Source organism: Schistocerca gregaria, chromosome 10, assembly GCF_023897955.1.
Source record: "Schistocerca gregaria isolate iqSchGreg1 chromosome 10, iqSchGreg1.2, whole genome shotgun sequence".
NCBI classification, from domain to species: domain Eukaryota; kingdom Metazoa; phylum Arthropoda; class Insecta; order Orthoptera; family Acrididae; genus Schistocerca; species Schistocerca gregaria.
Window position 1 is genome coordinate 193,006,107 of NC_064929.1, and position 26,795 is coordinate 193,032,901.

Here is a 26,795-nt window from a genome sequence, read left to right on the forward strand (position 1 = left end):
GGTTCTGCTGTTTTTCGGCAGCAACACCCACCGGCACCCCCTGCCTGGCAGCTGTATCAGTTCCCAGTTCCGCACCCACTGAGTTGAGCCACAACTGGTGCCATGGATCACGCATTTAAGAGACCACCCAACTACAGCTTTGCCCAGTTGAGTAGAGTAGCTCCATTTTTAAATTTTTAATGGCTCAAAGTTATTGGTCACAAATTAACAAAAAAAAAACACTTAATTTTTGAACAGTATTTTTCCAAAGGCGGAGTAATTTCTCAGCCTTAATATTTTTTGTGCTGTTGTACTATGCAGTGTACAGGGTGCAGTGCTTAAATCCAGATAAATTAACACAAAATCCAAATAAAAATGAAAATACTTTTACATGTAATAAGTGGTATCTTTCAGGAGTAACATTATTCGATGTAATCCTCGGCCACAGTGACCGCATTCCAGTCTTGTCCTGAAGCAATTGCATACACTCTGTAAAACAATGCTGTCCGTATTTGCGAATGCTGCTTTGATAGCAGTGCATAGAGATGCGACATTAGCATGCCTCATATTATTGGTGCCTCTTTCGAGTACACTCCAAAACATAGTTTCCTAGAGGGTTCAAATCTGGGCAATTCGAGGGCCAAAATTCCTTCGACCAGTACATTTCAATGTTATCAGAGAGCCAGTTTTGGACTAAATGGCTTGTGTCATTCAATACTGATCCCAGTTTCCTCAACAATTGCCCCGGGTTTTCCGAATTCAGCACCTGAGCCTATTTGATGACTTCCACAGTTCTTGACATGCATTTCCTTGAATGAGATTTCCTCGTTGGGTTGGTGGAACCTTCCCCAGACGTCTCCAAAGCATTATACTTGGCTACAATATCATAAACAGTTGATCTTGGGTACCCGAAGTATCAAACTGTTTCAGTGGGTGAACACCCAGCACGAAGAGTAGATAACCACAGCTCTTCGGTTGTAGTCTGCACTTGTGTGTAACATCTCAGCCATTTTGAGGTTCTGACTGTTTACTAGATGCCTATGGCTTTCAAGAATGCCAATCACGACCTCTGGCAGAAATACGATATGGTGGAAAATTCAAATTGATCTAAGCACCACACCCTGTAGTTACTTTTTATAGACTATCAATGGTAAATGGAAAGGAGCGTTTGGCGTCATTGGCAGGGAGGCCCCTTGCGGGGCAGGTCCAGCCACCTTGGTACGGGCTCTTATTACATTTGATGCCTCATTGGGCAACCTGCGCACCGCATGTCAATGAAATGATGATGAAGACAACACAACACCCAGTCCCTGAGCGGAGAAAATCTCTGACCCAGCCAGGAATTGAACCCGGGCCCATAGGATGGCAATCAGTCATGCTGACCACTCAGCTATCAGGATGGACACTACCAATGGTGAGAAACTTGCACTTGAAAAAACACACTATTTTAAAAAAGGATTTTTTGAATTTTTTCATTCTTTCTCATCTGATATCATTGTTAGGGGACCACATAAAAATCTTAAAATTAAACATTCAATAGATCTATGTGATATCAAACTTCAGTACATATTTCAACTGTGAGATTAAAGCAGAAGTCATGAACAAAAATTACCAATATGAGTCGTAGTGTATTAGTATCTGCAATATTTGGACTAATGGATAGTGTGTATGAGTTACATAATTTATACATCTCTGTGGTCATTTTTTAAAATAAAAATGAACCAACTACTTACATTATCTTGTTCACACCTTATTTGTTTTTGCTACGCTCTTCACTGAAAGGAGTTCACACAGTTTGGGCATTAGATTAAAAATTTGCCCTGTCGCAGTTATAAATTCGATAGGAGACAGCTTCTTCAGTATATTCTTAACAGGCATCCTGATTGTATCCTTTTCAACTTTTTTAAATGGGTCCCTTGGCCCTAGTGAGTAGTAAAATGTAGCATGCGCATCTTAGTTTTGACAATCAATATTATCGGCTTCGGCAATCCACCACTGTTTGCCATAAACATGAGCCACTATATCCTTATTTTAAAGTATCAATGGTAAAAGTTTTCCACATTGATGAAGTTCACTATTGGGGTGTGTTGATGTGAACTTGCACTTGAGCAAGTTCTGTAATTCAGGTATGAAACACTGAAAACATATTGGGTGTCTTCAATCTCCTGACAAGTGTTGAATCTTTCCTATGAGACATTGGCATAGAGTTCTTGCATTTCCTCACATTTTACAAAAGCACAGGTAATCCCTTTACCCATTCTTTACAGAATTTAAACATTACCTGAAGTGTCAAGGTCTGGTTCTCATAGGTCCGCTGAAGACTAGCTTTCGTGACAACTCACTCTGTTGTACCCTCAACCCCATCACACACATTTTTCCCATAGCATGATGCAAAAAGTACGATTCTGCATAAAGTCCATGGTCTTCTTTGAGGAAGGAGATTCTTTATAATAGAATACAAACGGATGAACTGTGCCCTGTTTGTTTACCCAATGGTTTCTTCGTACCAAACGAATAGTTCCAAGAACAGTCGGCAAGAACTAAGCATTCGTCAACTGTCAAGATTTGCTTTTTGTCTTCCAGAAATTTACCTTGAACTTGGGCAGTAAAATGATGCCTTTTCAGGTTTTCTAGGTTAGCTACCAACACTTCTAAAAACTCTTCTCGTGGTTTTGTAATTGTTGCCATTTCCATTCTGCCCTCTGTCACCCATTGTTTGTATTCTGTATTGTCAGGTATCAAGCCATCTTCTTCTCATTCTTCAACTATGCCAAGTAAAGCTTGCTTGCCTGGACAGTCGTGAAGTTACTTCATTATCATACAATTGTAACTGTCCAAATGGTCTTTATAGTCCACTCTGAAATTGGCCCTATCCGTCATCAACTTTACATTCTTTCACTTTACATTCTGGTGATAAAAACAAACAACACTGTATGGGTGACAGATACTCCTGCAACAATACACTATTTTGGTCTCAACTCACAAAAATTTCAACCTTCCAATTTTAATGTCAGGGTTTTCTTTTTTGAATTCAGTGAATAATTCTTTTAAATTACACAACATTATCCTTTCGTGTTTCTGAACCTTAGTACCATTTTCTTTCACAGAAACAGAATTTTTTTGGCAGGCATCAAACAACAGTTATTGTCATCTTCATAAAAGCTAATAACCTTTTCAAATGTGTTTTCATTAATGAAATTAGGTTCATTTTTCCTTTGTAGTGCAAGTAAAATTCTCTGCTCTTTCACTAACTGCCTTGTTAATTAAACCAAATGTTCTGACACATTAAATTCATCATAAACTTTTTCTCGTCTCCAAGAATTTGGTAGTAAACTGATAATCTTAACTTTATCTTCTTTTTTTGAAATATGTCATTTAGTTTTTAGCTTTTCTCTCAAGTCGTCATATTCGGTCAGAGAATTTTCAGACTTCCATCTGGTTTAGTGCAAATTTTCTTTTGAAATGGAACTTCGAAATTCTTTTTGACAGTAGTTGCCACTTTCTTAATTGTTGCATTCAATGCAAAAGATCTTTTTTCTTTGCTTATTTTTCTAATTTTACTAGCAGGTGATGCACCTAAGATTTCACAAGTTAAATCCACTTCTTTTATATTTTCTGGTGAGTCACAAATTTGTTTACCTGAATTATCACTCTCTCTTTCTTTGTTAATGACAAATATTGTAGAATAACATGTAGAATTTCCTGACATTATATTGAGAAAAGGGCTTTCATTTTTAGAGTAATAATCTAACATTATTTCTCTCAGACCTTTTGTTATAGGCTTCTTAAGTTTCTTAACTGTGTCCAAAAAAGACTGGCCAGAAAAGTGATGAAATTTCTTTAAGTATTTAATTTCATGGTACTTGGAAGTTGAGTTAACCCCTGAGCCAACTTGTAAGTTAAACAACACGTTCCTTCACTGTAATCTTCAATTAAAGTATATCTTTAGGAAACACTCCATACACACTCTTATGATATGCTTCACTAATAACATGAATAGAACACAGAGACTCCATTGTTAAACTGCCCAAATTGTTAACTGAGCCAAGTGAACAGACGCCGGAGGAAGAGGAAAGACAGCACACAGATTTGTACAGGCTTGTGTGTGAGCCTGTACAGACTTGCAGACGCTATCTGCTAGCCTGCTGAAACTTTCTGCAGAGGACTGTTTCAACAAATAATCATTTATTACTTTAATTCATATGGTTTTTGTGTGTTAAAATTATATAATTAATTCTGTTTCAGATATTTAAAAAAAGTAATTTTTTACTCATATTTGTAATTTTTTTCATAACTTTCCTTTATACTGAAGTTTGATACCATAAAGGTCTATTAAGTGTGTAATTTTCAGATTTTTATCTGGCCCCCTAATAAAGATACTTAGGGTAAAAAACTACAATTTTTTTAAAAAGTAGTTTGTTTTTAAGTGCTAGCTTGTCATCATTGGTACTGTATAAAAAGTAACTATACTGTGTAATGTAAGAGCACAAAAGACATTAATGCTGATAAATTACTCCTTCTTTGGAAATGTACTGTTCAAAAATGGATTATTTTTAAAAAATTTGTGACCAATAACTTTGAGCCATTAAAACATACTAAGAAATACATTCAGCTAGGCTATCGTGGTTTTAATTTGTAGTCCAGTGTGTGCTGCACTAAATCCTTCCTATTTGAAAGGCCTGGGACAACCCATTACTGAATAATTTAAAAAATTGTAGAAGCTTGTAAATGCAAAAAACCGTTTGCAGCCTGAAACAAAAATGGCCACCGTTTCTGAGTGATAAACAATAAAAAAATTTTAAAAAATGTTTTTGAGCCCACTAAACATTACCCAGTGAATATCAAATTTTTCTGAGATGGTCACACTACCAATTATTTCTTTCTTTCTTTCTTTCTTTCTTTCTTTCTTTCTTTCTTTCTTTCTTTTTCCCCCTTCTTGGAGGACTTGATTTGGAATGACCCGTCTTCAGAGACTTGTTTTTCCATGTGTTACATGATTATTGGCTTGCAATGGTAATCACCACTTTGATCGTCTTTCCTCATGGTCCTTCCATTTAGCTCTATATTCATGCATTGCACCAATTATTGACTCAACTTTCGTCTCTACATTTTTGTTTTATATCATTTTGCACATCCCTACTGCACTCTTTCAAACACTTAAATATTGTTTATCTGTCATTTGATAATTCCATTCCGCATTTCCGTTTCTTGGGTCTTCTTTTTAACAACAAGCATGCTTCGTTGCGCTGTATCAATCATCTGAAGGTTGGCTGTTCCCATAAACTCAGTGTCCTTTACTTCCTTTCCCACATCTGTTGGGGTGCAGATGGTTTGACCCTTTTCTGCCTATACCGACTATTAGTTCTGTCTCGTGTGGACTGTGGTTGTAAAGTTTATGGATCAGCTGCCTCGTCCACACTGCTCCTCTCGGACCTGGTTAACCAACGTGGTATCCATTTAGCCACTGGTGCCTTTCACACTAGCCATGTCAGTAGTCTTCCAGTTGAAGCTGGGATCCCTCCCCTTTTGATTTGCTGGACCCAGCTCCTGGTTTCCTGTGCCATTACTATCCCTTCTTCCCATGCTCACCATTTCCTATTGCATTCTTTTTGTGGCTTCGGGCTGTCACTCATCCACTGTCCTCCTTCGAGTGGGTTTAATAGTTGGGCTCTGCCCACTTCTCTCTGCCATGACTTCCATCTCCCCTCCTTGGCCTCTTTCTCATGTTCTTTCCCAACCTGCCTTCCTTGGTTAGATCCTTAGCCCCGGATTCTTCTGGAACCTGGAAGCCTCCATGGTATTCCACTGTTCGTTCTAAATGCTCTCATGATAGTTTCAGGTAGCGATTGTTTTTTTATACCGATGGCTCCAAATCTGCCAGTCATGTGGGATATACCTACACGTCTTCTGTTGGCACGGAACACTCTCTCTTGCCTATCACATGTGGGCTGTTTGCTGTGGTATTGATGACCCCCTATTGGTCCCTCTGCTTTGTTAAACAGTCCTCTCTCACCAGAGTTTTTATGTGTGTGGATGCAATGAGTGGCCTTCAGGCTAACACCAGGAGTTTTTCCCACCACTCCTTGGTCTTTGCCATCCACGACCTTCTCACTCATCTTTGTAATGCTGTTTGTTTGGTTGATTTCCTTTGGGATCCTGAGTAATAAATTTGCTTATTGTTTGGCTGGTAATGGGATCTTAACCCCTCCCATTCTCTGTGACTCCTCTGGCGATGGATTTGCGGCTTTATATTAAATCCTTTTTTTTGCTCAATTGTGGTCTGCTTCTTGGGAGTGTACCTCCTGTCAAATTTTGTGCAATTGAGGATACTCCCACCATGTGTGCTTCTTCCCTTCGCCTCTCCTGGTGGGACTCTCTATCCTCTGCCGTCTTCCTATTGGCCATGTTAGGTTGACCTCTTCCTTTGCAGGGTTCCCCTCATGGTGATACATATTTTGCTGGAGTGCCACTGCCATTTGGCTCTTCATATTAAATATACCTTTCCACCTTCCTTCTTTCTGGTGTTAATGGATGCTCCTTGCATGCTTACATCTGTCCTCAGTTTTCTTCATGAAAGTGGTTTGTCCTCTCAGGCTTATAATTTGAGTCGCTCAGTTACCTTAAGCATTGTTTATGGAGGCCTTCACCTTGCCTCCCCAACAGGCAGGTTCTCCTCAGTTTTTTCCCCTACATTTGGGCTGATCTGTTGTGCTGTTCTGTTCCCCTTGTTTTGTGTCTTCCAGTGCTTTCCCCGTTCTATCGTGATAATGGTACAGTGTGGGTATCGGATTGGTTAGCGGTAGTGCTGGTGCCCCACAACTCTGGGGCACACCTGCTCTTCCTCATGACATTTCTTTTTTCCTCTTTGTTCACTCGTTATCCCCTTGGTCGACTGTAGTGTTTGTGTTGTTCCTCCCTTGATTTCTGCCATCTTAAATCATGGGACTGATGACCTCGATGTTCGGTAACCTCCCTCTCCAGTCAACCAACCATTATTACCCACTATCATACTGAAGCAGAGCAACTTAACCACATCTTCAGCCTTTTTTTCATATACAGGATGATTATAATTAAAGCTAAACTTTCAGAATGCTGTAGAAATAACACCACTGGTCAGAATGACATCAAATTGTAATGGAATATTATCAGAGAAGGCGGGAAAACATATGGCAGAAGGGAAAAAAAAAGTGTGAAAATTGATCAATAGATAGTGCTTTGTCAGAATGTGTGAATGAAAACACCTGTCATGCGCACAACCCATTAAAGTTTTTCCCACCACTGCTTGGTCTTTGCCATCCACGACCTTCTCACTCATCTTTGTAATGCTGTTTGTTTGGTTGATTTCCTTTGGGTTCCTGGCCACACTCTGGATACATGGCTTTTCATTCTTTCATGTCTGCAATGTTCACTGTGACTGTCTCAATGCATGATCGTGCTCTACTTGTAAAGCTGTATCACAAGAATGATGACTGTGCAATGTCACTCTGCAGAGGTTCTAGACACTGAAGGGTTTAAAAAAAGGCATTGGTTCGATGACTGCTGTGGGTCTGGAGAAAATGATTTAGAAATTTGAAAAGATGGGTCCTTTGGTGTGCAACCTGGTACAGGGAGGAAACGAATTGATTCGATGTCAGTGAGAGCAGTGGCCACAGCAATACAGGAGGAGACAAGTGTTGGTGTGCAAAAGTGTAGTGCACAGAGAATTGCCAGAACACTGGACATACCCATGAGCACAGTGTGTGAAATCCTATGAAACATCCTTCTTTGTGATCCATTCAGAATTACCCACGTGCACAAGTTGGTTGCTGTTGACCTGCCGGCAAGAGAGGCCTTTGCTTTAGAATATCTTGCTCACATGGAAGTGGACAATGATTGGCCGTGGAAGATTTTGTGGGCAGATGAAGCTCACTTCCATCTGACAGGATATGTCAATACACAGAATTGTCAAATATAGGCAACAAAAAATCCACATGCAAATCAACCAGCACTACTTCATCCTGAAAAGGTCACTCTGTGGTGTGGGTTTATGACATAATTTATCATAAGGCCATAGTTTATCGAAGAGACAAGTGCTTTCGGTTATGTACGATCATTAGTAAGCACTAAGAGTGTCTTTTGGTCAACCACGTCATTCCAGCTTTCCAACAGCAGGGATGTGTGGATGGGATCATTTTTATGCAAGATGGCACACCTTTGCACATTGCAATTCCAGCTAAGCAGGTGCTGAAGCACCATTTCGGAAATGCTAGAACTATCAGCTGCCATTTCCCTACAGCCTGGCCGTCCCGATCGTGTGACCTTAATCCGTGTGACTTCTGGCTGTGGGACTATCTGAAAGATGTTGTGTTCAGTGTTCTGATTGCAGACTTAGCTGCATTGAAGGCACGCATTGCGCAACACATTCTGAATGTGACCCCAGAAACACTTCAATCAGTTGTGGAAAATGCTGTTTCTCGATTTCAGGTTGTTGCAGAAAATGGTGGACAGTGTATTGAACATGTCACACAGAAACTAATAATCTGATTTGATTTTGATTGAAGCTTTTTATGTGGTTTTCGGCCTCAGGACAATTAAAAACTGATGCGAGTAATGATTTTTATGTGGTTTTTGGCCTCAGGACAATTAAAAACCTATTTTTCCCTTCAGATGTGATATGACCTTGCCGTGGTGGATGGGCTGACGTAACTAACAGTATCACACCTGTACACCCATGCACACTGAGTAATACAGTTTATTTAATGTCAAATGTACACATTAGGCATTGTCTTATGATGGAGTTGGCCACTATTAAAATACGATGCTTACAGCTCCATCTGTTGCTACATTTTGTAACTGTTTATTTTTCTTTTGCCATAAGCTTTCCACCTTTTCCAAAAATATTCCATTTCAGTTTGACATCATTCTGAACAGTGGTGTTATTTTTGCATCAGTTTGAAAGTTTAACTTTAATTATAATCGCCCTGTATATTCCATTGCTATGGACACATGTGATGGTTGCTACTTACAAATTGTGACTGTATTAGCTCTGTGGTAGTTTATTCTTGTTAGATCTTCAGCTTGATTATTGAAACAGTCATTGAAAGCATTTACTATTTTTCAGGATCTGAGGTCATCACATCATTTAAATTTTTTTTAGTGCATTGTTCTTGGTTTCATTTTTGCAGTGTTCCAAATGTCCTTCATTGTCTTATTACATTCCTCAATAAGTATTTGGTTACATAACTTCTTAACTGGTTGTATTAAGTTTTTGTAGCTTACACAGGAAAATCTTCAGTAAGTTTAAACTTACTTCATGATGCTTTGCATATTCATTAGGTACCATTTTTTCTGGCTAGAGATTTTTTATTCCTTTAGTTACCCATCTACTTCTACATTTGTTTCCCGGTTTCCTTGGTTTCAATGGAAATGTAATGTTCAAGCAGTGTTTTATGAAAAGCAACAAACATTTCATAGTATCACTTTCATTATTACATTATTTTTTTAAATTATGACTTATCTTATGGACTTCAGATTTCCTGTTAGTAACTGGGCTTCACTATTGCAGCAATCTTTGTTAATGACTTAAATTGGATATTAGTAATTTTTTTTATATTTACAAAAAATGTGCTTGAGAGCTGATATAACATTTTCATTTATTTTAATTGGAGCTCACATGGTTTGTCAGTAGTGTTTAAAACCACTATTAAAACCTCCACATGAGAGAAATATTTTGTTTTGTGCATTACTTTCACTTGGGAGTACTTAGAGAATATAGTAAATAAAAATGTCAAGCTCTTAGGAATATATATTGATGCCAAACTAACTTGGGAAGAGCATAGAAACCAAATCTGCAAAAAAATGTAGAGAGTGACCTACCTCATGTGGAAACTGAGAGATATGGTCAATAATAATTATCTCCATATAGCATATTTTGGACTCTTTCAATCACGTATATCATATGGCCTACTCATATGGAGACATTCTCCTCATATCAGTAATATCTGAAAAGTCCAAAAAAATTGTTTGTATAATGTGTGATGCTGTGGAGCACTGTGCCCTCTTTTTACCAGGCTTAGGATAAAACAGTGGTGAATCTGTATATCTATGAGGCTGCACTCTTTGTCAGGAATAACATTAAAGAATGTATTGTCAGGGAAACAATTCACAAACACGATACTAGAAATAAGGCAAACATTGACATACCAAGGCACAGGCCAGCAATAACAGGAAACTCCCATAAAATAAATGCCCTCAAAATTTTTAACAAATTCCTCTTGCCGCTCGATCCTTGCCTTCCAAAAAGTTCTAAATCTCAAGAGTGACCTACCCAACTGGCCGCCTCCTGACCAACGCACAACCATCACTGACACCGAGGCAGAACCAGGGTTCTTTTGAAAATGCAACAGACCTCCACCCTTCTCTCCAATGAGCTTTCGCACGACGCTAATGAAATAGCAAGTGTCGGTCATTTGGGGTCAGCGGAATGCACAGTGCAGGATGTCTGTCTCAGAGCTATCCTTCAAGTAACTGATTTGTAACAGTTCATTGTGTCATTGTGGTGCCAACTGCATCTCATTGCTGCTGCCAATGCAGTACAATGTGCCAGAGCAATATACCGAACATGGTATTCCCTCTTCATAGTGCCACGTGGCCATCCGAAGGCCAGTCTTCTTACGGCTGTACATTCTTGTGATTACCGCTGCCAGCAATCGTGTACGGTGGCTACATTCCTGACAAATCTTTGTGCAGTATTGTAGAAGGAACTTCCAGCTTCTTATACTCCAATTACACAACTTGTTCAAACTCTGTGAGGTATTGGTAAAGTCCTCAAATGCAAGCTCACTACATCCAATCTCGAGGGTAACTACTGCTCGCGGCCATTACAGTGTGTATTTAAAGCAAATCTGATTTGCATCCTTATAATGATGCTAATAATGCCACTCTTATGTGATTGGCATGAAATTTGAATGGACGTTATGTTTCAGATGTAGAAACATGAGTACCAGCTTGCATTTATGTTGCACTACTCCTTTTTGGTGCTGCAATTTTTTTTCTGTCAGTGTATGAGCTTACATGTACGTAATTAAAATATCTCAGTTGGGTCTTCACATTGTAACAGTAACAGCAGTGTTTTCATTCTTATCACAGGGAGCTGAGAATCCAGTGGTGTAGAGGTGACCCTAATGTCACAAATCTGCTGACTGAGCAGATGCCTAGCCTTGAAATCCACAGCAGCTTTGAAGAGGAGGTACCAGCTTACAACACGGAGGGTCAGGAGAGTGACGCACATGTTGCAGAGGAAGATGATGAAGAGAATGCAGGGCCTGGCAATGCAGATGAGTCACAGGATGGCAGTTGGCAGAATGACAAAGATAGTAATGATGATAGCAGTAGTAGCAGTGATAGAGAAAGTAATAACATTATTTGGGATGAAAGTAGTATACCTATTCTCTTTTTAGAGGATATATAAAAGTGGTGTGATTTTTACACAGATATACAAATCTCAGTACTGATTGTATTTCATCTGGAGCAGTATAACTGGATCAAAATAACTGCCACTGTTGGATTGAGCATAGCATCATAATGGACAGCTGAATGCTGTCAGTCTAAAACCAGTGGTCTTTGTAACATTATCATTAAATTGACTTTCCTGTAACGTTATGTTAACAATGACGAAAAGTGTTTTGAAGTAAGATAATTATAAATTATTCTAGAGATGCATAGCTGCCAACCTTGGGAAAAGACTGTCTGTTATCACATTGGGAAAAATGCTGGGGTGGGGGGGCTAGAAAATTTTAAACATTGGAAGCGTGATTTAGGCCTTTAACTCTTTCACTGCTGCATGCGCCATAACAGTGCGTGCATTGGTGTGCATTGCACTCGGGACGCTCAGTGCAGTGGTGCTTGCCGTGCTGGATATGATATGGTATTGAGCACTGCAACACTTACTGCACCAAGTTGTTGTCTTATGTATTTATTCCCTCCAGTGTCTAAATTGTTGTTTGAATATTCTGTATTTTTGAAGTTCCTAGAATTAGATAACATTAGAGAAAAGTACATTTCAGAAAGTTTTGTTGTATGATGTATAGGGTGGGTGGGAAGCAAATAGGTACCATTAAATGGCTGTTAAGTTCGAAATTTTATGGAATAACATTGGAAATAGTGTAGGCATACAGAACATTAAATAGGTAGTGATTTTTTAACGCTGTGTAGTACCAACAATGGCTGTGAGGGGCAATGTACTTCACAACAACAAAGATGGCCAATTGCCCTACAGTTAGAGAATGAACACAGAGCACTTTATACTGTGAGGTGTGGGATTTGACCAATCTTGTGCAGAGATGGTGGTGTATGGTGAGGGGTAGGAATGCCACATTTTGCCTGTAGACAATAAAGAAATTGTCATGGAAAGCTAATGACCACAGATTCGGTGAGGGATGCAACAAAATCAAATCGTCCATCTACATCCCGGTGTCCTGAGAATGTGGCAATTGTGCGGAATGTGTTCAATCATAATCTGGGGAAATCGACATGCTAGGTAGCTCGTGAGAGCAGACTTGCAAGGCATGCGATGTGTTAAGTGTGGCATAAAGAATTAAACTTTCAACCAAGGGAACTCCATTATGTACAGCAGCTGACACCAGAAGATGTGGTCTCAGAATGGAATAGGGGGAGGTAGTGGCAGAAAATTGCACTCAATTTTCCTCAATATCACACTTCTTAAAGTCATTGCTTGTAACTTTTGTTTATTTTGATTGGCATTTTGCTCAGTGAATGTGTGGCACCATCTTTATTGCTGCAGGTCTGTCAGTTAAAAGAAAAGGTAAAAAGGCACAATATTGAGCCTCGTGTGTTTTGAGGATGTATATGCCACAGGACAACCTGCAGATCTGGAAATAACCAGGAATTTTTTCATCCTGGAAAAATCCAGAAAAAATGGTGGCAATTTCATAGTATTCCTGCAGTTTTTAAAATTCCAGGAATCAATAAATATTGTTCTTGTGATTGTTGATAAAGAGAATAATCTATAGTTTAAAGCTAAAGATGTTGCAGAAAGGAAGGAACATGAAAATCCTCAAACGACAATTGGTGACCACGTAAATTATGAAGACAAGAAAACTTGCAGTGTGTTAATTGACTTAAAGTGCGTCTAAAAATATATAGCATCACACAGTATGCACCAACAAAAATGTAATTACTCTGCTGGTGTATAAACACAGGACAACAACAAAAAATATGACAGAAAATCTTACTAATAAGTTTGATTTGAATCTTAATTTAGTCACACTGACAAAGGAACAAGAATTCATCAGAATCAACATCATTTGCTTCAAGAATGAAAAGTGTGAAACATAGATCTCTATTGGGAAATATAGAATTTATCTATACTTCACAAAATATAGAACTGCAGTTGAGTGTGATGAAAATCATCATAATGATTAAAATATAACAGAAGAAATTAAAAGGCAATAATTAATAGAAAAGCAATTGAAGTGTAAATTTATCACTTTAATCTTGATGATGAAAAGTTAAATATTTATGATGTTAACAGAATGCATAAAGATATTTTAAAACAAATGAAGAAGAATAACTAAGAAATAGATGGGAAAACCACCACTGGAATATTAATAAAAAAATTTAGATTCAGTAAAACACCAGGCTTAACTTGTAATGAAAAATTAATAATATTTATCAATGAATCTGGTCTAAACATAGAGAAACTTCAAGGAGGACAAATCGTCTCTCTCCCAACCCCCCCCCCCCCCCCCCCCCCGTCCAATTAACATTGACTTAAAGGCAAATTCAATAGAAAATAAATTTAGGCCCAGTGATTCACTGGATGTAAGTTATAATGAAAATAAAAAAAGCAGTTTATGTTAATGAATCTGTGACAGCTAAAGCAGTCTTTAGACTATGTCTGGACTATGCTCTTTAATTCTAAAATAAAAAATTATAAAAATGACGTTGTCCTTACTTACCCAACTACCTATTACGTGAATTATCATATCACAACCACTTAACACATACTTTATCTCCTTTCATTCTTAAAGCTCTCTAAAGAAGATACACATTTGGATATTTTAAGTTCTGTATTTAAAAATTTGCTTTTACCTTTTCTCCATCCCAAGTCATTAATTTATATTTGGTTGGATTAGAATGAATAACATCCTCAATTTCAAAATTTTCTGCTTAGAAATTAGCTGTACAACTTTTTTCAGAAATTCCTTAAAGTTGATTAATTCTAACTTTATCACTGACTTTATATTTAGGTTTAGCATTAGATAGTGACATCTGCTTCATAATTTTTGTCATTAACTTTTACTTGCTTCGTTTTTATTGTTCAATATGTTCATCGACCTATTTTTCAACTAGTTCAATCCATTTATGATTTTCTTTTACGCCAAATTTTTCCGCATCTTTTCTTTAAGCATTCTATTAAATTTTTCTACAACAGATGCTTATAACTCAGTAAAAGTTGAATAATGATTAATATTATATTTCTACGTAAATTCTAGAAATTCTTAGTTATAGAATTCTTTACCATTTTTCGGTTTGTAAATTTCGTGAGGTTCTCTCTCTCTAAATATTCTTCCAAAGGCATCTACTACATTTCTACCCGTTTTATCTTTAAATGAAATAGACCAAGCAAATTTTGAAAAAAACATTGACTGCAGTTATTAAATATTTATGTTTATTTATTTTTTAAATTCCTTTCAAATTAACTGAATCCATTTCTATTAAATCTGCTTGCCATAAGTTCTTTAGTCCAAAAGAAACAACATTTCTTGTTTTAATTTTTTTCTCATTTGTTTTGTAACTCATTAATAATTCTGGTCTGGATGAATCACTCACCCCTATACTTATAAACAAATTTTAACCAATATACTTTTTTTAGTTTTACAAACTGTACAGATTTCTTCAATCATTTGACTTCCATTTTTAGTTGTTAGTCTTCGAGGATTCTGTGTTTCAGTAAATTTTCTGCACTTAAAGCACCATATGTGATTGTCCATTCATATAGATTAAAAATTTAAAATAATTTAAATTTATTGCTCTATTATATTATCATTATTTGATTAAAAAAAAACAGTTTGTCAGACAAAAGTAATGTGCCTGAAACAGCTACAGATTTACAGTTTCATTTAAAGGTATAAATATTTTTTCTTTCATTTTCATTTCAAGTGATGGTTTATTGAATTGTGGTGGATATAAGATTTGTAGTTCATCATCATTATATATTTTTATCTCTACTTGAAAATTAGTAGGTGTCAGGTCACCATTTACATTCGCTTCAAATAAAATAATTCTCTTGGTTTTCGCATCATACCTAAATGTGTATTTTCATACTTTGACACCGGTAGCAAACTTATGTTTCAGTTTGTTTGTCACACATTCTTTCTTGAAGATTATTTAACTGGTTTAAGTATGGTGTTACTTCTGAGTTTGAGAAATAATCTATAAAAGCTTTTTCTACTTAGTTTTTTGTAAAGTTATTTGCTATAGCGTTATAACTACGAAGTTCATTAATTTTTTTCAATAAGATGTGTTGTAGTGACACAGTTATTAAGTTTTTGTAGAATATGTGTATATTCAGGTTTCGTAACATATTTTTTCTGAGTATTGTTTGGTAACTGAACCATAACCACCTATTGGATCTTTTAAATCTACTAATCTCCATTCTTTAAAATCAATATCACATTTAGTTGCTTTTAAAAACTTTACATAATTCTTTCTGAAATTATTATTTTTTTTTGGATCAGTGTTACCAAATTCATTAAGTTTTTTTTATTATTTCCAAAAGTGTCCATTTACTATATTTATAATTTCATTAAAATTGTAATCATCTGACTCAGTTTGTAAACAATTATACACAAATGGCCAAAAATTACTTCATTAAATTTTTCTATTTGTTGCCTACGCAATGATATTCAACCACTTCTTTAGAAATATTTCCTCCAAATGAATCAAACACAGATTTTTATATGTTTATTTTTCCAATGTGAGCCAGCATGATAAGACTTACATAAATTAACTATTGCAGATTCATATTCTCTAGGATGGCTAGATAATTCATCAATCATAAAAACACCACAAAAGTATTTGATTTTTAATTGTGTAGCAAGTCTTTGTATGTCAAAATTACTTAATGCATTAGGATACATATGAATTACTTTTGGCAGTTTTCTTATTCCAGTCCCAGCTTTCTTCCCCATTGCTAAATTATGTCTTTTTTTTATCTTTTAATACTGTATCACCTTTTTATTGTCCATTACTGCTTTTGCAATACCAGCTGCTCTACCAGCTAGTGAACCAACAGTTTCTGCCAATTAAGGAAGAATTCTTCCCAGTGTTTTAATCTCTCTCTCTCTCTCTCTCTCTCTCTCTCTCTCTCTCTCTCTCTCTCTCTCTCTGTTAAGCATCATTTTAAAAAGTTGTCAGTACTGTTGTTGATTATTAAGTTTAATTTTAATTGATTTTGGTTCAGTTTTGCCCCTAGGTTGCACAGTATGATGAATGCTGAAATTATTCATTTATATACATTGAAGAGCCAAAGAAACTAATACACGAGCCACAGAAGTGCTGCAACATGGTGTGTCACAGACTCAACTAATGTCTGAAGTAGTACTGGAGGCAACCGACACCATGGATCCTGCATCCTGGATCCATAAATCTGTAAGAGTATGAGGGGGGAGAGATATCATCTGCATCCTGGATCCATAAATCCGTAAGAGTATGAGGGGGGAGAGATATCATCTGAACAGCACATTGCAAGGCATTTTTCATGACTGGGGACTTTGATGACCAGTGGAAGTGTTTAAACTCATAACAGAACCTCCACCAGCTTGAACAGTCCTCTGCTGACATGCAGGGTCCATGGATTCATTAGGCTGTCTCCATATCCATACATGTCCACCCACTCAATACAATTTGAGACAAGACTCATCTGATCAGGCAACATGTTTCCAGTCGTCAAAAGTCCAACGTTGGTGTCGATGGGGCCCAGGCGGAGCTTAAAGCTTTGCATTGTATAGTCATAAATGGTACACGAGTGGGCCTTCGGCTCAAAAGCCCATATCAATGATGTTTCGTTGAATGGTTTGCATGCTGACACTTGTTGATGGCAACCATTGAAAATGTGCAGAAATTTGCGGAAAGGTTGCACTTCTGTCATGTTGAACGATTCTCTTCAGGCATCATTGGTGACATTCGTGCAGGGCCTTTTTCCGGCCACAGTGAGTTGGAGATTTGATGTTTTACCAGATTCCTAATAGTCACGGTACACACATGAAATGGTCATATGGGATAATACCCACTTCATTGCTGCCTTGGAGATGCTGTGTCCCTTCGCTCGTTTGCTGATTATAACACCACGTTCAAACTCCTTTAAATCTTGATAACCTGCCATTATAGCAGCAGAAACCGATATAATAACTGCACCAGACACTTGTTGTCTTATATAGGCACTGCCAACTGCAACGCTGTCTTCTGTCTGTTTACTTATCTCTGTATTTGAATGCTCATGCCTGTACCAGTTCCTTTGGCACTTCCCCCTTCGCCGGTTCTTTCGACTTCTACCCAGTCGCCTGCCTTGCCCTGTCGAGGTTTCTCACGCCCCCCATCTTGCACGTGCCTTCGCTCGAGGTGTTTGTGCGTGTCCCCCCTGGGACATAATCCACGACGTCTCTGTAATACTACGCGATGACACACTGTTTGTTGTGTGTTTCCCTTCATCCGGTGCTCATGACACAACCACTGCCATTCTCTGCCTGGTGAATGTGTTCACCTCTCGCCCGACGTCGACCTGGACATGTTTTGTGTGTTTGCCATGCCCACCGGAGACATCATCATCGTCGCTCCGTTCCACCCTTAAACTGCTAGCGTCCATGTAGCCACACAACCAGCACGCCCAGTATGACGCCCGGTGCGCTTCAATGACTTTCAGGTTCGGTTGCCGATCCTTCCTTCATGACATCTACCGACACAGCTCCCCGACAACGCTGTCGAGCTGACGCCTGCTTACACAATAGCTCCCCACCCCACCCCCCCACCCTCCGCAGTCCCCCCCCCCCTCCGGCCTCTCAATAGGGGGAGACCCCAGCATCGATCTGAGTATCGTCTTTGAACTAAACTAAGATTATCTTTGAACGAAACTGCCATGCCAGTTCTTTGTAAGCCTTGCTTGTGTAAAGAGGTGAATAAATGAACTATTGCAAAATGGGAGTATTGTTTGGTGTCACTGACCCGAACTTCTCCCTCAAGGGGTTGGTTTCGGGGAAGTCGCCCAGAACAGCGGATCAGGAGAGATTTACTCTACCAGATGAGAGGGAAATTCTTTCCTTCTGATCCTGTAAGTTAAGTCTCCCATGACCCGTCATTCTGAGTGACTTTTTTAAAATCTATCCCTTTTCCTAGACCTCTCCAGTCCCTTTCCTTCGACCCTTCTGCCTGAAGGAGCCACTGGCTCCGAAACCTTGCCAAATACAACCATCTTTTATGTGTGTGTTCTGCCGCCGCTTGGTGAGTAGGTTTTTTTATCTGTCAAATTAAATAATTTTGTCAGTAATTGATTGTTTTCGTTTTACAGTAATATGTGTTTTAGTTAGCAGATTCATTAATCCACCTGTACCTTCATATTCTTTACCACCAACAGTTTCTTTATCTACATTAAATTTTGCTGATAAATTACCAGCGTATTTAAACATACCGATAGGTTTCAATCCATAAACTTTATCTTCACTATGATAAATATACTTTATATTTATATTTATTTTTCTATTCACACTTTCAGCTTGAGCTATCTTTTTTCTGTTTTTAATCTCTTCTTCAGCGCATCTTGTATTTCTGATTGACTTAAAGTATAGTCATACTTATTAGGATGATCGTCAGAGGATTCATATTTTGGAGTTGCATATCTTGGTACACCTACAAGTTCTTCTGAATGTGTATGATATGGAACCCTTTGTTTTTCAACTTCTTTATTATCTTCAATGGCTTTCAGTACATTATCACCTGAATGTCAGATTCCTTCTTCAACTTTTTATTTGCATCAATAGCAGGTTGATCTTTTTTTATAATTTCCATGTTTTTTATGTATGGATATATAAAAATTAATAAGATAATGCATTCTGCATTTACACTTATAAAAAAAATAGCAACCACTTGTATCTGGCTTACATTTAGCATTTCCCTAGCCCATGACCTATTTTTTCTAAATTTTCATGTTCTTTTATATATTCAAGATCTTCTTTAAATTCATTTATATGTTCAAGTAAAATGCCATTATCATGGTCTAATAGATATGCAATATTATCTTTTAAAGAACTCATTTAATAAGGAAATATATTATACAATATCTGTATTTCCCTTTATTAGGTTTTTCTAGTCCTACATATATTTTTAAAAATCCAAACTGAGCATTCCAACATTTACTAAATGTCTTTAAAATCATCAAATTTTAAATCACCAACAACAAACTTATGGTAGATATGATTTAAATTTGTATTATCTTATCTAAAAATATTTTAAAAATTTAGATAATCCTTTACTAATTGTTTTGGTATTTTTGAATATGTCTGGGCTAAATAAAGACCATCTATTCCTTTGTCTTCCTCTAGTAAAATATTCTCTAACTGCATCTTGATTTCAAGACTGAAATCATCAAATACTACAAGCGAGTTATCTTTGCATGGTGTAATTTCAGCTCTGTTTTCAATAAACGTAGTAATCTTCACATTATTTTTGTCTTCAACTTGCTTACTGATTTCTATAAATTCCTGATATTTCAATTGGTCTAAACTTTTTGAATAAACTTACAAGTGATTTATCTTAATCCAGTTTAATCATCCTAGAGCTAGAATATGACTGTCGATCATTAATGTTGTTTCTCCACAACTACTTGGATCTATTATGTAGAGCACATCAAATAGAATTTGGTAAAATCTTACCTTGTTTATGTTTTGATCTCTTCTCCAGAATTTTTATCCCTATCAATTTTCATTTAAATACATAAATTATTATTAATATGAGATGTCACCTATTTCATTTGAGTGGTAAGTCACCTGTTCTCAAAAAAAGGTTGACTTTACCTATACAATAAAGTTATAGCAATGTTGCACTAGTTGGTCTTTAGACAACATTAGTAACTCCAAACATTACACAAAACAATAATAATTTGTATTGTGATGAAGAAACAATAGAAATTCCTGTTGGCCACTGTAGTTCGAAAAGTTTGGAAATATCTATTCATTCCAAAAAGCCTAATGTACACATTAAAGCAGATGAAATTTTAAATGTATGTTTTATTGAGAGTGATGTTAAATCGTACAGATATATAAGATAGTATTGGAAGTATGCTTGGATTTAGTGGTCAGACTTTTGAAGCTAATGAAAAGGCAATTGTTAATTATGTTCCTAAATGTATTCCATTTGAATTAATTTTAATGTTGCTGTTGGAATGTTTGTGAAACATAATGATCATTTTCATCGAGAAATATTATAGCGTCATCTGAGCCTAATGTTAGATTTGGTGGACCAATAATTCATGAACCACATTAGCCTGTATATATTCCATTTTTTTATACTATACAGGAATTAGAAATAACTTTAACTCATTAAAATGAGTATTTGTTGACTTCAATGGTGCTGCTGAAACAGTTATTTTAGAAATGGCGTAACAAATTTTTATCTTTAATAAACAATGAACAAAATAGATAGCTGTCAGTTCTACTTATTCCCTGTATATGAGAACTCAAAAGATAATCTAAATATTCCTGACAAGGATACAGAAATTAACATAAGTATAGAAGATGGATGGCTTCATCCTAATCATAGTCAGTTGTACATGAGCTTCAGTATTATTGTAGCTGATGGTACAGATTATCCAACTTATGATGGAAAAATCTAATAAAAAATTATTTAATAATTATGTGGCAAAGCTATTTGATATTATAACAATAAAGAAAGGAAATAATGTTACGTCTAGAATAGAGCACCCTTTTATTTCCTAATCAGTTTTGTTATATTTGAGTTCATCACTTAGTGATAAAATAAGTATGGAAGGACATACACTCAATAATGGTAAAATAAAGAGAAAGAAAAATGAAGTGCTTTATCCAGTGAATATGCTTGTTGGTTTCATTAGGAACTATAACGAAATTTTGTGGGAAGAGGATCTTGCTGTAGTTTTTACTTGGAGTCCCAGTGCTGAGCCGGCCGGGGTGGCCGAGCGGTTCTAGGCGCTACAGTCTGGAACCGCACAAGCTACGGTTGCAGGTTCGAATCCTGCCCAGGCATGGATGTGCGTGTTGTCCTTAGGTTAGTTAGGTTTAATTAGTTCTAAGTTCTAGGGGACTAATGACCTCAGAAGCTAAGTCCCATAGTGCTCAGAGCCATTTGAACCTACCCAGTGCTGAAGATGGCCTGACTACAGTGAAGCTGGAGTTGAAATAGAAGACACACTTCCAAAAGAAGGTAAAATTGTAGTAGAATCTATGGAAACACATACACCCATTGTTAAATATGAATGAAATTATGGGCTTTAACAACAAGAAAATATACTGAAAAATACTAAAATTCGCATTTATTTCTATGAACTACAAACTGTGGAAGTTACTGGTTTAAGTAACAAGAATAATTTAGAGCTAGATCTCATGAACTGGTATGACTCAATAAAATTTGATATGTCTTTTTTACTTTGTTGTGTTCCAAACTAATCAAAAAAATAATAATTGCCTGATTCATCGCTATAAGATCACATAAAGCTGCATAATCTATATTTGAACAATGGAAGAAATGAAGTATTTCCTGAAGAAGCATGGAATTTAGAACCATCAGATAATTGTTTGAAAACTTACGACGCTTTTCTCAATTTTAAATGAGTTACCCAACTGAAAGGAGACGTTGATGTAAATCTGTATGATTTCATAACAAATTGTCCTTTATATGTTAATAATATCACACACAGAAAAAATATTGTTACAAGTCAAAAGACAAAGATAAAATTGGTGGGAATATTAAACGATAAGGTACCTTCTCTAAATAACATGGGATTATCGACACAGAGAAAAAGAAATGAGAATTTGTAAACTGAAGAATTATGTATTTAATGATATACAATTTCATTCAGTATTATTTTTCTGAATAGTCATTTTCATGTAGATTACCTTAGCATTTTGAATTTTAAAAATTGTGTAATGTTTGGCTGAGAAGTTAATGAAAATCAAATGTAGCCAGCAGGCCAGCTGGTGGGGGATATTGCGTAGCTGCTGCCTCTGGAGTGGCTCGCAGCTGACACGAGTTTCTGTCGCCATCTGGCGTGATCGGAATGCCATGCCATGCTATCAAGCCACAGTTTCCTGATCAGTTTTAGCAGCTGGAGCTGGTTCAGAAAACCGCCAACAGATGTCTCATTTTTGTTGTCGAATGAACTTCATTTCTCAGATACCAACTATATATGTGATTTGTGAACATCATTTTCTTGCCATGTGGGGCACAGCTGAATAGCTATATATTGGTGCGGCCAGTCTTATACTATTGTTGTTTGCTATCATTGTTCACTGCTTGAGCCCATTTGAAGAAGACAAGGTCATCTGTTGTCAGCAGCTCTACCCTCTACACAAGTTGCCCCAAGACGCTGCTAGAAGAAGAAGAAGAAGAAGAAGAAGACAAAGAAGAAGACAAAGAAGAAGAAGAAGAATGATGATGATGATGATGATGATGATGATGATGATGATGATGATGATGATGATGATGATGAAGAAGGGGAGGAAGAGATGATGTGGTGGTGGTGGTGGTGGTGGTGGTGGTGGTGGTGGTGATGGTGGTGGTGGTATGATGGATGGATGGACAACAATTTGCACAAAGTCATAGTCCTACAGTGACATTCACAAAAAAAGGGGGGTTGGGAAATGAAATAAAGAGTGTATCATCAGAAAAAAAACCTGCCGAATTTCATTTTGAAAGGTGCCTAAAGATATTGCTGAAATTTTGTTGACCAGTGCAATGAACTTTTGAAATCACAGTGTGTTTGTATCTCATTCAGAACTAACAATTTGACGACCAGCGATTTAGAAAAATTTTGGGCCCAGAACGCCAGCCATTTATGACAGCATTTAAAAGTATAACGGCACAACTTTGATGTATGTTAAAAAGTAACACACACTAAAAAAGGCTAAGCTCCAAGGTTAGTTTTTCATGCTTATTTTATTTCTTTCATATCTTACAAATTATGGAATAACGATGGCAAAAAGCATAATTATTTTTTAAAAAAAGTCTGAGGTGAATTCTTGAGCAATTTCACATGTAATTGGCTTTCCTATGGAAAAGTTGCAGAGCTCGATTGAACATTTATTCAGCCAGGTAACCCAAGATATGTTTGGTATACAGCAGTGAAATTAATAATCATGCATTTTGGAAATATTCAGCTGCTACGATTTAAGCTTTGCTCTTAGGATTCTGTCTAACCACGCCATTGGAAATGAGGGAAAATTTTTTTTGACAACCAATATTACAAGTGAAAGCTTAGCTTTCCTTGCAGCTACAGTGTATGTGTATTAATTTAAATCATTAACTTTTTCTATTAGTGTGTTTGCGCTACTTGGTAGCGATGTTACTATTGGGCTAACTACATCAAATGTTCTGTGCTTTGAATATATGCTGTCATTGGTTGGTAAGATCAAATGACATGAGCTATGATTGGCCAAAAAAAGTAAATCGCAATCTTGATTTCAGTGGTTCGGAAGCTGCCGTTCTGTATTTGGTTTTTATACTTTCGTAGTGCGAAAATATATGGTGTAGATGTTGCCGCACATCAAAGCACTTTCTCAGACATGTTTTTTGCTGGCTGTCTCCCCCCCCCCCCTCCCCCCCTAAATTGCCAGCAAGTTTTACACCACCTTATGAAACCTTCACCATTCAAAGGATTTGTAAGATTCATAGCTCCAAGGAAGAGTACATTATCACTTAACACAGAAAAAAATGTACTTTCATCTGGAGATTGTGTATTTTCACCTGGGGATTTTTAACCAGAAAATCTGGGAATCTTTTTCTCATCCATATATACAGCCTGGTTTTGTTGCTACTGCTGTTTCTTTTGAGAAGTAATATGTTCATGATGATTATTTTTTTCTTGCTTTGACTTTATGCAGCATGCTACAGAGGAGTAACAAATGCTCATTGCATTTTCTTCAGCCTAAACATTCTATTCAAATCCTGGTTGATATCACTAAAAAACAAGATTCGACTGTACATGACTTTAGTACGGCCAGTACTTTTATATGACTGTGAAACCTGGGCAACTTCAGAACAACTGAAGAAGCAATTTGTACATTGGAGAGGAAGGTACTTCAAAACATATATGGACCTGTCCACAATACTATAGAAGGTAAATAGGAATGAAGAATAAAAGAAGACCTTTACCAGTGGTATGTAAAGCCACACATTGGCCGAATATTGGGGCAGGAGAGGCTACGTCTTCTGAGCCAGTGAATCCCTCCATAACCGCATTCTCCATCCCCAACCTGCTGGGAGATACCCAGAGGGACCACCGAGGATGTGCTGGAAGGATTGGGTACTGGCAATACCCAAACAAGTGGAGCCGACAGCAATAGATGATGAGGCCAGGGACCGACAGCGATGGACCACCATCTGCAGTAAATGTGTCCTATACTGAGATTGTGACTGTCTTTTTTTTTTCTTTTTTTCTTTTTGGAATGTGTACCTTTGCAAATCTTTATAATGTGCAGTATGTTGTATTCTTTTTATGTTGTGGTTTGTGTCCTTTTTATTCTGCTGCAGGCCTTAAAGGCCTGTAAATGCAACTACAGACAAAGGAATATTATGTACAAAGTGGTGAGCTTAATTTACTTTGAAACTCCTTGGCAGATCTCTGCTGTAAAATGAAAATTCATTGTGGAAAGTTAATTTACTTTTTTTGCATAAAATGTTGCAACTCATAAATTTGACAGCTGTTATCCTGTTGTGTGATGTGTGTTTAGAAGGCATTTGCGCATTTCATAATACTAGTGGGACTTCGGTATCCAGGTGAAGCTGTGATGGGACTAATTTATGTAGAATTGAGGTTATTTATTCAGTTAGCCAGTGTTGCCCCAGTATTCACCATCTTGTCATATTAATAGTGACTGTCCAAGAAAAGCTGAAGCTATCATTAAAAATGAAATTTAGTTGTTAGCTGTGAAGTGTCTTAGTAAAAATTATGTATGCATGCAGACTGAAGTGATGAATGAAAATTTATACCTAGGCTGGGATTCAAACCCAGGTCTCCTGCCCACTGGGCAGATGGATGAACTGGATTGAGGGGGGAGGTGGGCTAGGGTAATCTGTGCAGTCGTGGAAAGTTCCTGTGCCAAGGTGGATTAGCGGTTAGCGCATCTGCCTAGTGAGTAGGAGATCCGCATTCAAATACCAGTCTTGATACAAGTTTTAATACATTACTTCAGTCTGTATGTATACATCTCAGATGTTAGCAATGTGAAAAGGGCTCTGAACCCATATGGTTGTCACTTGTTAATAGCAAAAATGTTTTGAGTCAAACTAAATGGTGCATGTATGTCCAGACGACAGTGTCTGTAGCCTGCATGGGTGTTGGACATTTGCATCCATTTTGTTTATTTACATATTTATTGCAGTATATGTGGCAATCACTTTTATATGTTGCTACTGCAGTAGGGAAGGGTTTATGAAAGCTACAAATTGTTGTTGTGTGTCCCATAACTGGTCTCTGTTAGTAGTAACATGTAATGTTCACCCCATTGTTATAACTGAAGCTTCATATGGCTGTGATTATTGTTATTATGTTAATGTGTATTTTTGTAAAGCCAGTGAGCGGAAGGATTTTCATAAAACTGAAATGTATAGATTTCTTAAACTTAATTGCACTGAATTACTTGTATAAGTGCCAGCCAGGAAATGGCACAGCTCCCACAGTTAACCCTCCAATCTTCCCAATAAACCAATCTCTGGAGCAGTCTCATCTTCCATTTTCCCACTCAGTTTAATACATAAAATTTATTACTCTGTCAGGGATGCAATTTCAAGTTATGCTCTAAATGATATCATCTAATCTATTACCTTCCCCACAACACACACATACTCCAGTATACTAAAGGCAGAGCAACTTCTAGAGTCAGAGATCTTTGTTAATCCTGCCTTTTGAGTTCTTTTCGTGACATTTCCACAGAAATTTTCATTTGCTAAGACACATTTACTTAGAAGTTAAAACAAATTTTCATAGAAGTAGCTTTAAAAAAATGTTTCATTAGAACTTTAGTAATGATAACTTCCAGAAAAAGGTGTCATTCGCCATTGTTCCCATTAGTGGTTGAATTTCCATATATGCTGAAGCATGTACTTTAATTTATGAAAGAGAACTTGAATACCAATTTTTGTATTTTTCACTTCAAAATTGCCTCAATAGTGAATATTTTCAAAATACCTTTCATCCCATTCTTCACCCTTGCTAAATAATGGCTATAGTAAAAGATCAACACCCTCTGCCCATCCATCCTGGTCAAGTACTTGAGTGGTCACAGAGGAAACTACCTACTTTGGGTACACAGTTGCTGAACACAATCACCAGCTTGAATCAATAGACTTAATTATCTGTTACACCACATGAATGAGTTGAATATTTCCTCTCAGCTCTGAACTCTGGAGACATAAAAATTCCCAACAACACATCCTTCCCGACTTTAACCTTCCTGGACTTAAATCTCCATTAACCCATCATCTGTACCCTCCTGTCCTACATGGCATATGTTAGAAATTTTGGTTTAGCGGTGTGATCGTATTTATTCCCCTCTGAGAAGGCAACCCATTTC

The 26,795-nt window shown here is 37.1% G+C and overlaps 1 protein-coding gene across 3 annotated transcripts in view; it reads left to right on the plus strand.

The window, feature by feature from the left end:
* Window positions 1-22,643, plus strand: part of LOC126293296 (uncharacterized) — an 83,923-nt gene extending 61,280 nt beyond the window's left edge. For all 3 annotated transcript variants that reach the window (XM_049986425.1, XM_049986426.1, XM_049986424.1), the window contains one exon: window positions 11,107-22,643. The gene's annotated coding sequence lies outside the window, so the exon portion shown is untranslated. The remainder of the gene's footprint in view (window positions 1-11,106) is intronic.
* The last annotated feature ends 4,152 nt before the right edge of the window (window positions 22,644-26,795 follow it).